The sequence below is a fragment of the Hyperolius riggenbachi genome, chromosome 4 (assembly GCF_040937935.1).
Source record: "Hyperolius riggenbachi isolate aHypRig1 chromosome 4, aHypRig1.pri, whole genome shotgun sequence".
Lineage (NCBI taxonomy): Eukaryota > Metazoa > Chordata > Amphibia > Anura > Hyperoliidae > Hyperolius > Hyperolius riggenbachi.
The window spans coordinates 297,782,042-297,801,961 of record NC_090649.1 but is presented as its reverse complement, the minus strand read 5'-3'; the positions used below and the strand labels follow the sequence as shown (position 1 = coordinate 297,801,961).

The 19,920-nt window shown below is 39.1% G+C and overlaps 1 protein-coding gene and 1 long non-coding RNA gene across 10 annotated transcripts in view; one reads left to right on the top strand and one right to left on the bottom strand.

Moving 5' to 3' along the window:
- LAMA2 (laminin subunit alpha 2) overlaps positions 1-19,920 on the bottom strand; it is a 1,150,433-nt gene that overhangs the window by 1,040,483 nt on the left and 90,030 nt on the right. The gene's annotated exons all lie outside the window — the stretch shown is intronic.
- Positions 144-8,260, top strand: LOC137503881 (uncharacterized). The gene is made up of 2 exons (XR_011019363.1): positions 144-1,292; positions 6,408-8,260. It is a non-coding gene; the product is annotated as an uncharacterized lncRNA (long non-coding RNA).

The following is a 19,920-nucleotide window of genomic DNA, read 5'->3' as shown; positions in this document are numbered from 1 at the left end:
ATGCAGTGATGAGGTGGGTTCACTGAACACAACAGGTAGGTATATGCAGTGATAAGGTGGGTTCACTCAACACAACAGGTAGGTAGGTAGGTATATGCAGTGATGAGGTGGGTTCACTAAACACAACAGGTAGGTATTGTGGGGGGACCCTGGGACTCTTATTACTCATTTGCTATACCTAATATATATCTAACACATATTCCTTTGCTTGCTCATACTATAGCCATATAATAGGATAGACAGGAACATATACTCATATAAACATAGTGTTAGGAATTGCTTAGTTCTGTAATCTGTAACCCGCAAGGCATATCATAAGGCTTTGCAGTGCTTGGCAACTGTTCAGACGCCATGTTGTTCAGAGGCGTCCATATTAGTTATATTAGTTTCATATAAACATAGATTTTATACATATACTATACGGTCACTTTAAGTCTTAATATTAAAGGTAATTTTGCAAAAACCTCTTTCCTGTAACACAAACCACAATGTCTCCTCTTGCCTCTATCTGATAGTAACACACCCTAAGAAAAAGCCCCTACCAGCCCATGCATCCTGTCAACAGTCAACTGTTCCGAGAAAACTCCATTCTGTATCTCTCTATATTAAAACACATATTAAAACACATACATAAGAAAGTATGATATCTGCTTATTGGCTGAAATTGTTAGTTAAGGTAATCGGCACTGAGACTTAGCAGAAGGTGCTTCATAGGCCTAAGGACACTTTATTGTCCAGTCTAAATTAATTTGTCCAGTCTAAATTAATTATATATACTTTTGTATCTTCATATGAGTGGATGGGAGGGATAGTAGAATTAGCCATGATATTAAATGTCACTGAGCAGATACAGTCTTTTGAAGCCTAAACCACAAGCTCACACCTATGATACATTTCCCACCACATGTTCTGGGAGCACAGCCAAACAATTTATTTCCTGTAACAAAAGGTTTAGAGATTTTTTTTTATAAGTTTCCCTATAAGATGTATACTGTAGCTTTCTGCGCATGTTCCAAATTTGTGGTTTGAGAAACTTCATATATACCGCTTCCCTTCCTATTAAACGGCATTCTGGCTATTGATACCTGACCGCTCTTGTCTGTGTCTGTGTATTAATTCATATAGTCAGAATCACTTGGCATGCCATGCGCTGACCAAATTATCTGACTAATCAAATTTAAAGTTAGTTCATAATTGTTTTATATTTGTTTAAGATAAGTTTTAAGCCTACAGCTGGTGCCGTGACTCGGATACTGCAGAGGAGAGCTGAGAGGCCCACAGCCCAGTTCTGGGTAAGTACAGAATTTTTCCCGCACTTAGGGAACTCATTTCTGCCGCTTTCCCAGTACTGTCTGTCTAAATTTTGTGTAATACTTTGTATATAGTGTCAGTCATATTTGACTGGAATAGTGGCCTCCTACTAAAGTGGACGGGGTTTATAATACTTTGTATATAGTGTCAGTCATATTTGACTGGAAAAGTGGCCTCCTACTAAAGTGGACGGGGTTTATAATAAAGAGTGGGCTTGATCACCCCACAAGAGACACTCCCGGGTGTGAGGAGTGGGCCGTTCTTGAAAGATAGGACGGGTATATGTAATAGTTTAGTAGTCTTTGTTTATTGTCTGTTTTAATATAGAGATTGGTCACATAATTTGGTCACAATCTTCTTTCTACTTTGCTTGAATCTTATCTATCGCATAGAAGTCAATAAGATAATCTGTTTTCGTGCCGTTCAACTCTGTCGTATTAGGTAGGATACGACAGGTCGGCTGTATATTGTTTTTGCACTAGACAAGTCGACACTCTGGTATTTGACCAAAGAGGCTCTTCTCTTTTCTTTTTTGTTCAGTCAGAAGGACCCCAAAGAGGCAGGCTTAATGCTATTTCAGCTGTTAAGTCCATCGGAGGGAATTTGAAATCAAGGCCACGGTTAGGCTTGATTTTAGTGTCACTAGAAATCGTTTCCTCAATAATACCAGAGTGCCGATATTACAACCTCTGAAATATAAGAGAAAGAATTAGGTTAATGATCTCAGTATATGGGTGTCCCGGCTGGTTTAAAATTCCCGCCCAAAATATAAGAAGTTCATATTAACTTCCAACGGAGTCAGTTTATAAGTGTCCCCAGGTTGCGACTATAGAAAGACTATAGACTATAGAAATAATCAGTTTCCTGATCTGTATAAGGTAGACCTCATTTACTGACCTGGATAGTGTATGGCCACTAAATACATAAGATAAGTTTAAATTCCAAAAGAGGGGGTCCTTTTAGAGGACAAATATACAGGTCACTTTAATTGCATACTACTCAGTTCTTTAAAATTCTGGAAATTACCATAATATATAATTATAATAATATATTTCTACCCACAGATACATAATAAAAAAAATAGCCCAGAAAAAGTATATTATAGACTGATAAGTAGACCAGATGGACAGAAAGTTGTAGAAATATTTTCCCCTCCGCCTGGTGCTGAGGTATGCAGACACACACCACACCTGACTCCGGGAAAAGATCCCAAGTTAAATAAAGAATCTCCTGGGTTGCCATCCACATCTGACACGGGAACTCCAATAAATAAACCCATTCCCAAAGTAACCAAGGAGGGGAAAAGACAAGGAAAAACATAACATAATAAAAATTGCGGCAAACACCAAGGGATAATAATATAGGAAAACCCTTTATTAATATTGTACTCAAAATCCTTATTTGTAAATTTGTTGTAAAGTGTTATCTGTACAGAAGAAATTGTTATTTAAAGATGTAACATAGTATTTCCTGCGCAGCGATAAGTGTTGGGTTACTGCATTTTCGAGAGAGATACTGTTAGTAGAATTAATGTGTTGGTACCCTTGAGGCTTGGACAGACGGTGCAGTCTAGAGCGGGACAGTGACCAGTGTGAAAAATGTAGCTACATAAATGGATATCCTGTCACACTGGACTCCTGTACTGGGACTGCCATTTTGTCTGGTCAGGTTTCTTGTGTCGATTTCTCGTATCGATTTCGAAAATGAAGTAAAAATAATTATAAATCTTCATTAATGTAAGTGGGAAGGTAAATAGAATGTACCATGGTAATGATGTCAAGGAAAAGTAACTGTATATTAGATGTATATATTGATTTGTTATATAAATATTTGTTGATAGTTTTGAAGTTTGTGAAGCGATGTAAAACTAGTCACCTGTGAATATGTGTGTAATTCTTGGTATTGGATGAGGAATGTATGTGGATGGGCTATGAATATTAGCTGTATGTTGGATTTGTACATAGCGTGTGTGGGTTGAATGATTGTTGTTGGTTAAAAGATTGAGGTCAGTGAAAATGTCATTAGAAAAAAAAACATGTTGCATGTTTGTTTGTTGTATTGTTTACTGAGAATGTGGATTAGGATTAGGCTGAGTGGGCATATGAAAATATGGTATGTCTGGTCCTTTAAGGGCATCACGTATTGTGTATGAGAGATTGTGGCCGGCTATGAGAGAGCTGTGTTGTTTGTGTCTTCAGTATTACATTAGGTAGGGTTAAATTCTAACTATTATTGGGCAGCAGTCTCTGTAATAGATGGGAAGATTCTTTCTCAGGCTGGGAGACTTGTGTTCACTTGAAAGTGAAACTTAACTTGTTACGTAGTGGTTTGAGCTTCCGCCTAGTTAGCGATAGTTTTTTTTTTTCCCTTTTCAGAATAGTGAGTGACATTTAATTGCTATTCTGCTACTGGCAGAGTACAAATATATTTTATGACTTATGTTTGAGGTGAGGGTTTTTATTCAGAGTGTCTCCTTTTTAAGCGCTGATGACTGAGTTTTTTTTTTTTACATCAGAAGTGAAACTGTCTATTGGTTGAGCTGTATTGCAAATGTTTTTACTTATCTAATGAGTTAGAAAATGTATCAGATTATTTAAGATTGATTAAATAGGTGTAGAAAGTTCAGAGGTATGTACATTTTACAGATTAGGAAGATTTAGTCATTGAGTTTGGGACTGGGTTCACAGTGCTCGGTTGAGAAAATTCTGCATGTCAACTTACTGCCCATACTATTCTATGGACTTGTTCACAGTAATGGATCGTGTTATTCTAACTTGCTGCATGTAGTCTTTGTATTAAATTCTATGTCCAATCTCCATTGTAAGTTCACACTCATTTTAACTTGTGCGTTATGCAAGTGAGCACTGTGAGCCTGGCCTAAAAGTGTAATGAGATTTATTCTGACATTTAGCCAAGGTTTAAATGATCAGCAACCTTTGTAAAACCACAAATTCAACTGTAGCTTAAAATCCTATTTAAAAGTAGTAGAACCCATGAAAGGTATGCCTAGAAAGAGATGCTTTTAAAAATGAGTAAAATATCTAATTACATTTTTAGGGTAAATATTGTTGCTGTTTCTTTAAATATTCCTTCCACAATATGTGCAGGTTTCTGTGCTAAATCTAGGTATCAGAGATAAACTTTTTGATAGAATCCAGGAATAATAGTATAGATATCATTCTGAGGCGGTGGTCGGTTTGCATATTTTTTTTTCCCGATATTTTCCTTTTATCTCATACGATTATTTGTATTTTTCTATAAAGATTCTTTCCTGGAGTAGCATGTTTTTGCACCTACTGATATAAAAAAAATGGTATAAAATAAATAAATAAATGATAGAGGATCAATCAATTTAACTGTCAAAATATTTCACATATAGATTAGCATCTGAGAGCTGTTAATGAAACCCTTCGTCAGTTATTATTAATAAGGTAGCATTTGTCACCCAGACCTATAATGCGTGTCATTAAAGTACAGTTTTGCCACAGTGTTTGTTGATAGGTAAATTGAGTTTAGTAGAAGTGTTCATTTTTGAACAGAATGTATATACCTGATGCAGTTTATGCTTTGGAGGTATATGATTCATACACTATTACTCAATGGTGCTCCATGAATGGTTTCTTTTTGAATATTGTAACATGGTTGTTAGGCTGTATTCTTTTGTTAAATCCTGTCACAAATCCCAGCAGAAAGGCATGCAGAGACCCCCAAAAAAAATTGTTACCTTATTGTTGATATGCTATGTGTCTTGCAATTGTACCATGTCTGACTTTGATGCTCCACAAATATAAAAATTACTGGCCTGCTCCACCAGTGTAATGCCTCACCCTGCTGCCACGGCTCTCTTTAATGCTGCCACACCCCTCTGCGCCACCCAGAGGTTATTAAAAGAACTGCTCCTCTGAACCACACTTGTAAAGCACAGCTATTGTAACATCAATATATCTAAATGCCACTGCTGAGGATATATCACTTTGCATATTGTCTGTACTTGCATTTTAGAGATTGTTGTAAAACCGTGAAAGCCATATTCATCTGAAAAATTATGGAGAAACATTGAGGCTACACAGAATATCTGTATAGGGTATGCAGCTTGCTGCATGCACTGACAGCAGACCGTTAGGGCAACGCATGTACCTTTGGGTCACATTGTTATCTGTTAGTATCACATATCATGTATTGCTTACAAGTTAGGACATTATTCCAATTTTTCTGAATTTTGAGTTTACTATAAGGCTCTATGCGTTTAGTTAAAAATCCTTTCAGTTTAGAAGTAAAATCATCCCTGTCAGGTAGTGATATATAATGATAAACCATTCCCATCTCTGAAGCATAGTTTCCTTTAAAATATTGTTAGTGTTTCTCATACCACATTTCCTTATGTATTTACCACATATAATATTGATACAGGCTGCAGAATTAGTGACGCTTAATTGAGCTTATTTCGTTTTTTGCTGTTTTTTTGTTTTTGTTTTTTTGTGTTGACAATCGCGGTGTAGATTGTCTGCAGTTTCAAAATCTCCATACATATATACATACTCTTTTGGGGTACTTGATTTCATTATTTTTCACTTATGTTATTTTTGGGGGGTTCTGAAAAACTATAGGCCCCAATATCACCTAAAATTATTACGTATCTGGTCTAATATAGGCATCAACATGGAAAAATTTAATACTTGAGCAAAGAGGGGAGGGAATGCTGGAGAGATGTTAGAATCACTCCACAGGATTAGTTTTGTGTTTGTGTATGAGTGTATGATGCTGAGTATGATGATGTGTGTTAGCAATGTAAACCTGATGTAGATGTGAATGTGTAAGAATGAAGATTATATTACTCGTGAACCATGGGTATTAGAACATAATCTCAAAATGAACCTGGTGGAAATGTCGTCCTCTATACAATCCCTAAAGCCGTGTACTCGCCGGCAGCGATGTCACATGAACGGAATGTCGCGTAGTATCGTCGAGAATCAGATTTGCCGTGTCTCTGTTAGGCTCGGGTGGTGTAGAGGATGAATAGGACCATAAAAAGATGATTGTGAATTTTGGCCAAATTGAAAGAAACGTTTGCTCGCACTTTTCCTTTTTGTTCACAGGATCCAACCGAAGGGTTCCGTCCTGGAGATATGGTAGTAGTCGTAGTAGTCCAGAGGCTGACCAGAGGGAGAAAGGCTGACCATTTCCCCTATGGGCCACTCACCAAGGTTGTGGCTGTGACAGCTGTCCTGATGGAGGGGACCCCCACTTGGGTCCATGTGAGCAGAATGAAGGTTCCAATCAGAGGTTGAGGAGATCAACGGCAAAGGTGGTAGCCAGGCCACGAACGATCAGAGGTTGAGGAGATCAACGGCAAAGGTGGTAGCCAGGCCACGAACAAAGGAGGTGAATCAGTTATAAAGTCCTTGAAGACCGGCTACCTAGAGCCTGAAGAAACCAGGAGGAGGATATTCCCGGGCCCCTGTTTGCTTTTCTTATTAATAATTAGTTCTTATTACCTGCTATCAACTATCATTGATAATAACAAGTTGTCATTATGATTTAGGACCCTTAGAGTTAGTTGAGGTTTTGTGTTACAGACACCCCCTTTTCTCCTACAGTACCAACACTTAACATTTGTAAACACGTAGAGATGACCTGATGAGGGTCCGGAGTTTTATTCCTTTCGCGGCATAGTAAATCCTCAGAGGGATTGGTACAGGAGGGGCAAAACTAAAGCTGAACCCCGGTGTAGACCTCTTCCTGGTTAAACTTCTTTAGTTTCTACCAGTTGACCGGGTGGGTTAAAACTGTTGATATTTATTCTATGTATCATAGCTTTGATTTTACTTATTTACCTGGGATATAGACTGCTCATGTGCTGTATTCAGAAGTATACCATGTCCACGCCTATAAATGTTTATGTTCAATACTTAGTCCTTAAGGCCAATAAGGTCACTGTTGTCCATGCTGAAGGTCCATCTAGTCTGTAGCCCTTAGCAGGTCTACAAAGGGGGGAAATGTGGGGGGACCCTGGGACTCTTATTACTCATTTGCTATACCTAATATATATCTAACACATATTCCTTTGCTTGCTCATACTATAGCCATATAATAGGATAGACAGGAACATATACTCATATAAACATAGTGTTAGGAATTGCTTAGTTCTGTAATCTGTAACCCGCAAGGCATATCATAAGGCTTTGCAGTGCTTGGCAACTGTTCAGACGCCATGTTGTTCAGAGGCGTCCATATTAGTTATATTAGTTTCATATAAACATAGATTTTATACATATACTATACGGTCACTTTAAGTCTTAATATTAAAGGTAATTTTGCAAAAACCTCTTTCCTGTAACACAAACCACAATGTCTCCTCTTGCCTCTATCTGATAGTAACACACCCTAAGAAAAAGCCCCTACCAGCCCATGCATCCTGTCAACAGTCAACTGTTCCGAGAAAACTCCATTCTGTATCTCTCTATATTAAAACACATATTAAAACACATACATAAGAAAGTATGATATCTGCTTATTGGCTGAAATTGTTAGTTAAGGTAATCGGCACTGAGACTTAGCAGAAGGTGCTTCATAGGCCTAAGGACACTTTATTGTCCAGTCTAAATTAATTTGTCCAGTCTAAATTAATTATATATACTTTTGTATCTTCATATGAGTGGATGGGAGGGATAGTAGAATTAGCCATGATATTAAATGTCACTGAGCAGATACAGTCTTTTGAAGCCTAAACCACAAGCTCACACCTATGATACATTTCCCACCACATGTTCTGGGAGCACAGCCAAACAATTTATTTCCTGTAACAAAAGGTTTAGAGATTTTTTTTTATAAGTTTCCCTATAAGATGTATACTGTAGCTTTCTGCGCATGTTCCAAATTTGTGGTTTGAGAAACTTCATATATACCGCTTCCCTTCCTATTAAACGGCATTCTGGCTATTGATACCTGACCGCTCTTGTCTGTGTCTGTGTATTAATTCATATAGTCAGAATCACTTGGCATGCCATGCGCTGACCAAATTATCTGACTAATCAAATTTAAAGTTAGTTCATAATTGTTTTATATTTGTTTAAGATAAGTTTTAAGCCTACAGGTATATGCAGTGATGCGTATTACAATGCGCACCTGCTGTCACACACACACAGGTAGTCACTGAATGTGCTGGGCCTGGTAGTGGCACACACACAGTATGAGTTAGCAAGGCTGTCTATGCAACACAAGTGTCAGTGGGACACACAGAAAAAAAAATAGATCACAAGAACAAGATTAGCTCTCAAAAGAGCTGTTGTGGGGTGCTATTTTAGCAATAAGAATCAGCCAGGAGCAAGCTAACAAGCCTATCACAGCCTAACCAATCTTTCCCTATGAGAGTCTGCCAGCAACTGTCCCTTCTTTCACTATTGCAGGCACATGAGTGAGTGTAATGGCCAGCGGAGCCTGCCTTTTATAAGGGGGTGAGTGGGTCCAGGAGGGAGTGTAGCCTGATTGGCTACAATGTGCCTGCTGACTGTGATGTAGAGGGTCAAAGTTGACCCTAATGGTGCACTATGGGGGCGAACCGAACTTCCGGAAAAGTTTGCGTTACATGGCGAATGCGAACCACCGGAAGTTCGCCCGGAAATGTTCGCCGGTGAACCGTTCGGGCCATCTCTACTTGGCAGCTAAAAGATTTATCTAAACAGCTAGCAGAGGATCAAGGCAGTCCGGGAGGACAGCGAAGGAGCCAAAGGCCTGAAGGGGGCTGGAGGAAGCCCCAGTTATGTGTAAATGCTTTCATTTCTTTTATCTCAGGTACACCTTAAAGTACACATGAAAACCACTTAACCTATTTATAGCAAACAAAAAGTAGTGTGTTTTACAGTAGCTTCTTGATGTATTGATTTACTAGCCATGCTACATTTGTGCCAGTTTTCGTGTGCTTACCCTTGGACGAGTTGCTGGCATTATTGTTCAGCGTCTGTAGGGCTGATCTTTAGAAAATCAGCACACAGCTTTAGGCTTAGAATATCTCTGATCCACAGGGATGAGATACATTAAAGGCAATAAATAAAAAGAGACATATGTGTTCAAGAAAACAGCAGCAAACCAAATACGATAAATTCCTCTTTTAAAAGAGAGTACAGTACCCCATGGGGGATGAACTTGCCACAGATTACATTAACTGTATTTTTACAAAATACAACCTTTTGTGCAAGTTCATTCCAAATGTCTCCGATAAAAAAGCACATGGGATATCTGCAGATAGCAGGACAGAAATATTGCATTGTGTTGATTCCCTGGAGTAATCAGACCATCACTTCACTATTCTTCATCTCTTTTGATTTGTCTGTTTTTTTTTTTTTTTACCAAAATCCACATGACAGGGATCAATCTTAGTAATGGGTTAATCTGTCCATTCTCCAGAAAAGCCCCGAAGGGGGGAGGTCAAACTCTGAATCTTTGATTTTGCACTGCAGGCTTAGCCTATGCTAGGACTTTTATCAGCAAAATACAGCATTTAAAGTGAAATGCTCAGTCATGTATTTTACCCACATTGTTTAAGATTTTGTATATTACTGGAATGAGAAATATGTGGATCGATATAACTATTCACAGGCTGCGTGATTATAAGTGACCCTGTCACTTTGCACTTCTGATGTATTGACCTGAGGTTTTTCAAATAAGACAGTCTGGCTGTACCCCACATCTAAAAGCATGTGTCATTGTTGAGATATTTTCCACCCTTATCTTCATGTTCTGAAACACTCTTAAAACACACAGATGTGCAGTATGTTTAGATAAAATAGATCTAGTAATAGTAGGACTGGTTATACCATCATACATTTTCTCTGGAAAGGGCATTGTGGTTTGATTTGAAAATGAAGACACACTATACATATGTTCAGTTTAGGAGTGTCGGCAGCTGATATTAGCAGAAGCTGTAATATTAATGGTAATGGTAATATCTATCCCCTCTCCATTCCTGATAATCTCTTCCCGTGTCACACTAACCTTCTCCCTGTGGAAACCTAACACTAACGCTATCCCCTGTATATGCTTAACACTAACCTCTCCCTATGGATGCCTAACACTAACCCCCCCTCCGTAGATGCCTTACACTTATCTCCCCCCTGTGGAAGCCTAACAATAATCTCCCCCATGGATGTCTAACACTAACCTTCTCCCTGTGTACACCTAACGCTAACCTCCCCCTATGGATGCCTAACACTTAACTCCACCTTGTGGATGCCCTACACTAACCTCCTCCCTGTGGATCCCCTAACACAAACCTCCCCCCTGTGGATGCCTAACATTAAAGGCACGTACACACGCCAGATTTTTTTAAATTACGGGTCCTCAGACCCGCCCGCGTACTCGCATGCAAACTGTCGTCGGAACGGCCATAGCTTAAAAAAATCCGGCATGGGTACGCGTCTTAACCTCCCCCCATGGAAACAAAACACTAATCTCCCCCCTGTGGACACCTAACACTAACTTCCCCCTCTCAACACCTAACACTAACCTCTCTTCTCTTCTGCCTAACAAAAACCTCCCTCCCTGCAACGCATCACCTAACACTATCCATCAGGGCTTTGCCGTATAGTAGCGAAACCCTGTTCCTATCCTGAGGAAAATGTCAACACAATGATGAGCCAGATTTTGTTTTTGTTTTTTTGTGAAATCAATTTTGTGTTTTAAAATTTAAACAGACCTGAGTCCATATCCTATTCAAGGTGATAAGTAGCTTACAGATGCAAGCTACTTATCACCTTGCCATCGCGCAAGGATTACCGGCAAATCCTATTGCCCATATCCTTCGCACGATGGCCGATCGTTAAGGAGCATTACTCAGGGGAAAGCCTGAGCAATGCTCCCTTTTACCGATCCGCTGTCTGAACCAATAAAATGGCTCAGACAGCGGACCAATGGGGACCCCCGGCTGCAGATTTTAACGATGCTTTGCCCGGGTTCCTATGCGGCCAGTAATTACAGTGTTAGATACACTGCAATTACATGATGGAATTTGCGGCGAGAGGCGTCAGGTGATCAGCAGTGGTATCTATAATGATGGGTGCCTGGCAGAGCTACGTGGGGGGCTTCTAAGGTGTGCGGCGACCCGACCGGGAGCTCTGGGGGACTCTCCTTATTAAAGGAGACCCCCAGATACTGCGGCAACAACGTGTGTTAGCTGGTTTAGACCTGCTTTTTGCAGGTCTAAGCGAATGCTCATGTCTGTAGGGAAGCATCGCTTCCCAGAGACATGCAAAGGGTAACTGGATACCGTGTTAAGAACTCGCTGCCAGTTATTTTCTGCCCCGGGGGGGATCTAATGTTAAATAAGATTAGGCAATGCCCCCATCACCTAAGTTAAGAATGCTTAGTGCTGGCGAGTTCAGCAATAGGATATGGCCCCTGGGCTCAAAACTCACAGATAGCCAGCGGCCAACACAACAGCCAAAAGTAACTGGGATTGTTGATGCCATGTGTCCAACAGACATGTTGGTTAAGCCCCTCTGCAAGGTCAAGAACAATCTCCAATAGTGGTTCCTACGCTAATGGTGGATGCAACTAAATCCTACACATATAATGAGTGTATCCACAGTTGGACACATGTCTGATACCTCAGACCTCAGGTAAGTCTGCTATCAGGTTTTTAATCCTATATCAGACATGTGTCTAATTGTGGATATGCTCATCATATGTATAGGATGCATCTGCATCCACCACTAGCATTTGCCCCCCTGTAGGAGATTGGCCTTGACACCAGCATAGGGGGCTTAACCCACATGCTGTTGGATATGTGATACCAATAATCTCATTTACTCTGGGATGTTGTGTTAGTCACAGTCTTGTAAACTGGTGCAGTGACTACTATTTCTTATGTTATCAATCTTGTGTTTCGACTGAAAAACACATAAAATTAAATTTGTCCAATTTTTCTGTTTCGTTTTTTCTTCTGGAAAATGAACCACCTGCTATGGGATCACGCTATATGCTCTCCTACATTATGCTCAGTGTCCCAGATTCCTCAAAAAACAGCAATAGTCAATTTGCTTTCAAATAAAAATAATAGCAAAATTCTTTTTCTCTAATTCTCTTACGATGGCGAGTGAAAAAAAAAAAAAGCCATGACTTCATTCAAATCTAGTGGGGTTAGCCCAAAAAATCTTAGCCAAAACCAAACTGGATTAAAAACACCTCAACCTTTCAGCCACGTACTGTACACTAATTTAGGAATGTCCCTGTTTGGGTCCTGTGCTTTGCTCAATTTTTGATTGATTTAACAGTTGTAAAATAAGTTAGTGTGCTCACTGAGCAAAAGACCTGTATGCAATCTCTACTTGGAAAACCTGAGTTGCAAAAAAATTGTTTATTTGGACTTTCCTCAAATTTTTAATTAGTGAGCCAGAAACATCAAACTATATTGTGTAAGATTCTAGTCAGAAAATTGCATATCAAGTGCTATTATCACCTAATGTGATAACTGTGCATAATTGCTTGTAATAATGTGCATTTAATAGTATATAACTGTGATAACAGCACTTGATTCATCCAAGAAGGAAACGTATTATGTGTTATTAATGCCAGGACTCTTTTTCCTTGCAACCAATTAATGCTTCATTCATAACGTTTTCACAGACTGTTAAAATTGCTTTAGCTTTTCACCTGCTCGAGCTAGATGAAATGTTAGTATTGAACAGTCTGGTAGTGCACTTTCATGTTATACAGCCACTGTGGGAATTCAAAGAAAAAATGTGTTTAAAAATGAAAAAAAATATATACCGGTATATCTAAGAGATCCCCAGGATACCAGTCTTTCACTTCAAGTAGTTAATATACAGCTACCTAATAGTGATTGATCAGCTTCAAAGTGCTTTTAAAAACAATACTAAGGCAGCAGTCATTATTTACAAGCAATTCTGATCGATGTGTATTTGTAATCCGTTCAATATAATGAACCATTAACTAACTATTAATGTGGTCTAACTGTCAGGTATGAAGTCTTTGCCAGTGAGAGCTGACAAATTGCACTGCATAATGAGGGTTTTATAAAGCTGGCATTGTCTTTGTGCTTGTCAGGTATAAGGACTTGGAGGCATGCCTGCTGGAATGAGAGCAATGAAATTTAGTAGGTGATGACTTTGATTGGTCTAACACCTAGCTTCATACATTGCACAAAAGTAACGCACATTTTTCATCAGTTCAAAATTATTAATATCTTATTGGCCATCCCTACATATCCAAAGCCCTCTAGCAAAGTTGTAATACTAATCAGATCATAAGAATGGTCAGTGGATAACTTATACATTTAAAAATTTAGATCTATGTATAAGTCAGAAACTTTTGTAAACCATAAATGTATGGATTAATATGGTTTAAACAAAATTGTATTTACTATAGTGCTTCTTTAATGCATATGTGCCCCCCAGGGACCAATCAGAGACCAGTTGGTGGGTTTCTGATCACATCGCCACAAAGCAAAAACATTTGCAACACCTACTCTACTCACTTAGGGCAACAGCAAGGAAAGATATCAATGTTCTAAATCTAAAGTTGGGGAATTAGGATTCACAGAATGAATGATTCATATGAGTCATAGCATACTTACCAACTGAGATGAGGGCCCATACTCTGTTATATTTTTCCATGAGATTTCTCCCATCGCATCATTTTTCATTTTATCTACAATTTTTTTTTTTTTTTTTTGCACCTAGCACTTGAAAATGTACTAACTGCTGGAGGTTTTAAAGGTATCTTGTTGATATTGATAACTTAAAAACATCTCCTGTGAAAAAAGACAGGAGAAGGTTGATTGCATAGAGGCCGAGGAGTCCCAATTATTACTCTGGATGCCTCTCCCACATCACCAGGTAGCATATTTGGGCCATACTTTATTCAATTTTCTCCTGAGTTTCTCCAAAGAGATAATTTTTCACCTTATTTAAATAATAATTTTTCAGTACTTAGCAATTGAAAAGGTGCTAAAAAGTAGGTAAAAAGGTAATTTCAAACCTGTTTTGAATAATGTCTTGCTTGCTGGGAGCTTTAAAAGTATTTTATTGATATCTACTTGGCAAAATCTCAATAGAAAGGTTAATAGAATCTGGCCCTTTGTATCTTTAAAGGACAACTGAAGTGAGAAGAATATGGAAGCTGCCATATTTATTTCCTTTTAAACAATACCAGTTACCTGGCAGCCTGGATGATCTATTTAGCTGCAGTAGTGTCTGAATAACACCAGAAACTAATCTTGTCAGATCTGCCAATGTCAGAAATACCTGATCTGCATATGCTTGTTCAGGGTCTATGGCTAAATGTATTAGAGGCAGAGGATCAGCAGGACAGCCAGGCAACTGGTATTGTTTAAAAGGAAATAAATATGGCAGCCTCCATATCCCTCTCACTTCAGTTGTCCTTTAAAATATTGCATCCCTCCCAATTAGCATACAGCTTAAGTCTGGTAGGATAAATTGATCATCTTTTCCCAGTCAGTTCTAGTACTCTATAAAGTTATCACAAAGAAGCACAGAGAAATGCTATATTTAAAATGGAAAAACGCTGTGATGCTAAGGTAAATTATCCTTTGTCAACTGTCAGTTTTTGCAAATACATTTGTTAATAAAAAGAAGAAAAAAAATCTATGTTCTTGCAAAAACAAAGAATGCACAAATTAATCTGTTGATGGGACTACTTACTGAACGTGAAAATTGACTGTAATTTATTCCTGCATTCAAATGCAATAATAATGTTAAAACCAATTTAGATCATTTAAACTTTCAGAGTAAGCACACTTTATTCCTTCCAAGAATTCAGAACTTCAGTCACAGAGATGAGCTGTTTGCTCTCGCTTTATCAGTTGACTTCCTTCCCAAAAACCAAAGGTCATATAAATGAAACTGTCAACAAGACCACCAAGGAAACATTAAAATGAATGCAATTCCTTTCTGCCTTCAAATCTAGTATGTAATAGGGGAAAAAATACCGTACTATTATATCTTTTAAAAGTTTTGATTAGGCATACGGTACTTGCCTCCTCCAAAGCTCTATCACAACAAAGATATGCGGTTGAGAAAGTACATGCCATGTGGTGATGAACACATCTTGGAAACAGCCCTCAGAGTCAGGAGGGTCCTACAATATGTTTACAACATTTTTAGAGATTGGGAACGCAGATGGAACATTATGTTTTTACAATATCTAATTAAAAATAAATGCTCTGCATCTCAAGCATTTCCACTCAATTCAACCTTTTACAGCTTATAGATTATAGCGACTTGCCAACATCTGCTTTTTATTTCTGTGTTTTACATTTGTATTCTTTAGATTTGTTTAGTTTGCCTTTATATTTTGCCCTATCTTTAATTGTAAAGATTTATTCTGTTACTTTAGGCAATAATCTATAAAGACAGATTTATTCAATTATTATGGCATGAACCTCATCTAGATTTACAGTACATTCTGGTCACCTTTGTGTTGTAAAAAGCTGAAAGTTCTACCCAGAATTTTCCTTTTATCAAGTGTGATGACAATGTAGCCAGGTTCATGTGGTGATATGTAGTAGTGTATGCAATGATTCATTCATGCGTTTATAATACATTTTTAAGCTGTGTTGTAATGTATTTTAAATGTGAAATAATGCACTTGTACAGGAGTGCCCTTTATTCCTTACAGGTTCATCACAATGCAGCAGAATGCCCTGTTGGGACCAATATACACTTGTCATTCACATCACTGCATCCTGGCAGCCTTAAACACACACACATAGTGTTTTAGCATTCACATCACTGCACCCTAGGCAGCCATACACACACACATACAGACCACACTCTCTCTCTCTCTCTCTCTCTCTCTCTCTCTCTCTCTCTCTCTCTCTCTCTCTCTCTCTCTCTCTCTCTCTCCTTTTAAAGGGAAACTGATGTGAGTTATATATGGAGGCCACCAAATGTATTTACTTTTTAATCAATGCAGATTTCCTGGCTGTCCTGCGGATGCTCTGCCTTTAATATTTTTAGCCATAGCCCCTGAACAAGCATGCATGTTAGATGTTTTGACAAAGTCTGACTAAATTAGCTGCATGCTTGTTTCAGGTGTGTGATTTAGCCACCAGGACAGCCAGAAAGATCATCACTGCCAGGCAAATGGTATTATCTAAAAGGAAATACATTTGACAGCCTTCATATACCTCTCACTTCAGTTTCTGTTTAAAGGATACCAGAACCCAAGCAACAATAAAAAAAAGCATTGTATGCTGTTAGGAGGGGCAGAGCCCTCACTTACCACTCCATTGTTTTCAATCTGTGTGCATCCATTCCCTATTCTATCCCCCATTAGCGGGTCCCAACCCATTCCTCTCCCCTGTGCCCGCGCCTACGTCATCTGCAGACACGCCCACTCGCGTCCTGCAGGCATGCGCGCTTCACAGTCCTGGGCAGTTCCCGCTGTGAAGATGCCCTGCCTAGCAGGGACCCAAAGGAGGCAGGAGGATATTTTTTTCTACAGCTACGTCACAACGAGAGAGCCCAGGGCTGTGGAGTGCGCCACCTGCAGGACGCGAGTGAGCGGGCGGGTCTGCAGATGATGTAGGTGTGGGCACAGGGGAAGAGGAATCCCCCCTATTAAAATACAGGACGCTGGGGTCGGGAGCCGCTAATGGGGGATAGAACAGGGGGAACGGAGGCACACAGATTGAAAACAATGGAGTGGTAAGTGAGGGCTCACACCCTCCTAAGAGCATATAATGCCTTTTTTTTTTTGATTGTTGCTTGGGCTCTGGTATCCTTTAAAGTGGAGCCAAATTTGTGCACAGCACATTATTAAACTTATAGTTGCTGAAGAAATCCACTGCAGTGTTCGGTGTTGAGTTTACCCAGATCAAAGTGTCAAATGAGTTCTTATCAGCAGCTGTGAATAGATTGCAGGTGTCTCCCCCCATTCAGTAAAAACTGAGGTTTAACTGCTTCAGTGCTCCCTGCAAAGCAAAACCAAGTTCTACACTTCTTTTTTAAGGATTTCCTCCACATTTATCCATAAATGTTATCCTGCTGTGGCTAATATTTTAGAGCAGAGAGGAAATTCTGAGTTTAGTTCCCTTTTAGTGAATCCTAACAAGTCCCACCACAACTAACAAATCCAGATTACTTCCCCACCACAATCTCTGCGAAGCTGTACAGAATATGTTTTCTTGTGACTTAACTGTCCCTCAGAGGGGCTCACAATATAATTCCAACCATAGTCACATGTCTATGTATGTATCATGTAGTCTATGCATTGTAGGCTAAGGCCAATTTAGGGGGAGGAGGGGGCAAATTAAGTTATCTGTATTTCTTTGGTATGTTGGAGGAAACCGGAGTGCCAGGAGGAAACCCACACAGACACAGGAAGAACATACAAACTCTGGCATTCAGACCAGAGTGCTTACCACTACACCACTGATTATTCATTTATCAGAAATTAATATTGACTAGAAATTTTAAACCTAAATAGTCATGTGAAATGTTAAATGTGTTATATCTAGGTGCTGCTTTTCTTCTGAAAGATGCACTTTACATTTCCCCAATGCATGTTCCTCATAAACATGCTACAGAAGAGTTACTGTATAATGCATTCTATCATCATCCCAGCAAGATATTATCATGGTGAAACACCTCTACATTGCATTTTCTGCAGGGGGTGATCTACAACTCTACTTAATGTGAACCTCCAGACTAAAAATCTACTCAGCAGCACTGAAAAGGCTTTGTGTTTCTTTAACAGTTTCACAGCATCAGAACTTTGTTTTTCTTATCCAAGCCTAATTTGAAGCTGCATAGAAGCTAAGCTCCGCCCCATTTTTCCTCTAATGCTGTGCAAAGCATGATGAGATTTCTCATGTTGTTCTGCTGTTTTGGAGCAAACTTGTTTTTTATTTTATTTTGAATTTGAGACTTGAAGCCTAGCGTGCCCAGCGTATTACAAAAATAAATGAATATAAGGATCAAATTTATGAACATCACAAACTTCTTACAATATGTTTTCATTTTTACAACTTTCTGACAAATGTTGCTGTTTTCCTTTTTTTATTACTAGCATGGGCATTGCTCATTTGGCAAATTGTTGTGTTTCATAGCATCTATCCTTTGAGATGATGATGATGATGAAATGACTGTGAATAGGAAGTGCATATACCTTGTTATCAGATACTCTACACAGAAGAAGTACTACATACTGCATGTGCTGACAAATGGCAGCATTCATTTTGTATGTTGTGTTTTTCAAGCATCTTATTCAGTCACCTATTCAATGCTCTGAAATAATATGCCCTTCCTCTCTGCTGTCCTGCATAGGTTCCTTATCCTTGGCATCAGTCCCATTAATCTATCTCTGCATATCATGGGTTGCATTTCACAGACTTTAAACTTTCCATCAATTTAGTTTTTTTTAAGGAACTCTCATTTGGTCATCACTCAACTTATTATATCTAAAAGCAATTACCTTATATACTTGCGTATAAGCCTAAGTTACCCCTTGGTTTATATGCGAGTCAGTGGAGCAGGACGGATGGTGGAGAAGATTTTGTTACTGGCAAAGGTGCATAAGGATTGTGCACTAGTGATCCTGCTCCTACTAGCTGGTGCCCTGATGTGTCAGTGCCCCCATTGCCCACAACATGGTGTGTAGTGTGCACTGCTCAAGACTACCTGTATCCCCTGGTTTGTGGAGTGGAGCAAGCCAGCAACAAGTCCGCGGTGCAAGGATCAGGGATTCTTTCTGTGTGGCAATCACTGTGTCTCATATCTATGACACCATCTAGTGGTGTCTTGAGACACAGCAGTATCATTCTTGGGGCACATCTGGCTGTGGGGATAGGGGCTGATTTCTTGTACTGGGGGCACATCTGGCTACTGTGGAGGGGGCTATATAGGGAGGGCGCTTATACGTGAGTCAATCACTTTTTCCTGGTTTCTGAGCAAAAGGTTGGTATCTCGGCTTATATGCGGGTCGGCTTATAAGCGAGTGTATACGGAAGTCATTTGACCTCTTTAATAGAGATGGTCAGAAATGCGGATTTCTGATAACATGAAAATTCCAATTTCCGCCAATGCCAATTACCAATTCTGTGGAATTCCATTTTCCAAAGTCTTTTTTTGGTAATGTTTGGCATTCTCTGATTAGCCAAATACTTCCGAGTTGACTGCATTCTCTAATTGGCCCAGTGCTTGGAAGTTCTGTGATTGGTCTACAATTAACCAGTTTTGGTAATGTGGTTTTTTCGCAGAAAACCAATTTCCATTTTCCCAGTTCTGATCAGAAATGCCGATTTCTGATCTGATATGTGGAAATTTAAATTCCGCTGAATCCAAATGAGCATCCCTGCTCTTTAACCTAGGAGGCCTATTTGAATGTCCTGCGATGGCTAATAACAATTTGTTTTACCCCACCTCAGGACTTGGCTACATACTACAAGTGGATTTACAGTATTGATGGGATTTGCAGAGCATACAGGGATTTCCCAAGGAGGATCCATGTATAAATTATCACAGGAAAATACTACTTATTACATATGTTTTCATGTACATCATTGTAGTTTATCTGAAAGAATTGCCCTAACTAGTAGTTATACATCCATTGTAAACAAAAACCTCTGTAACA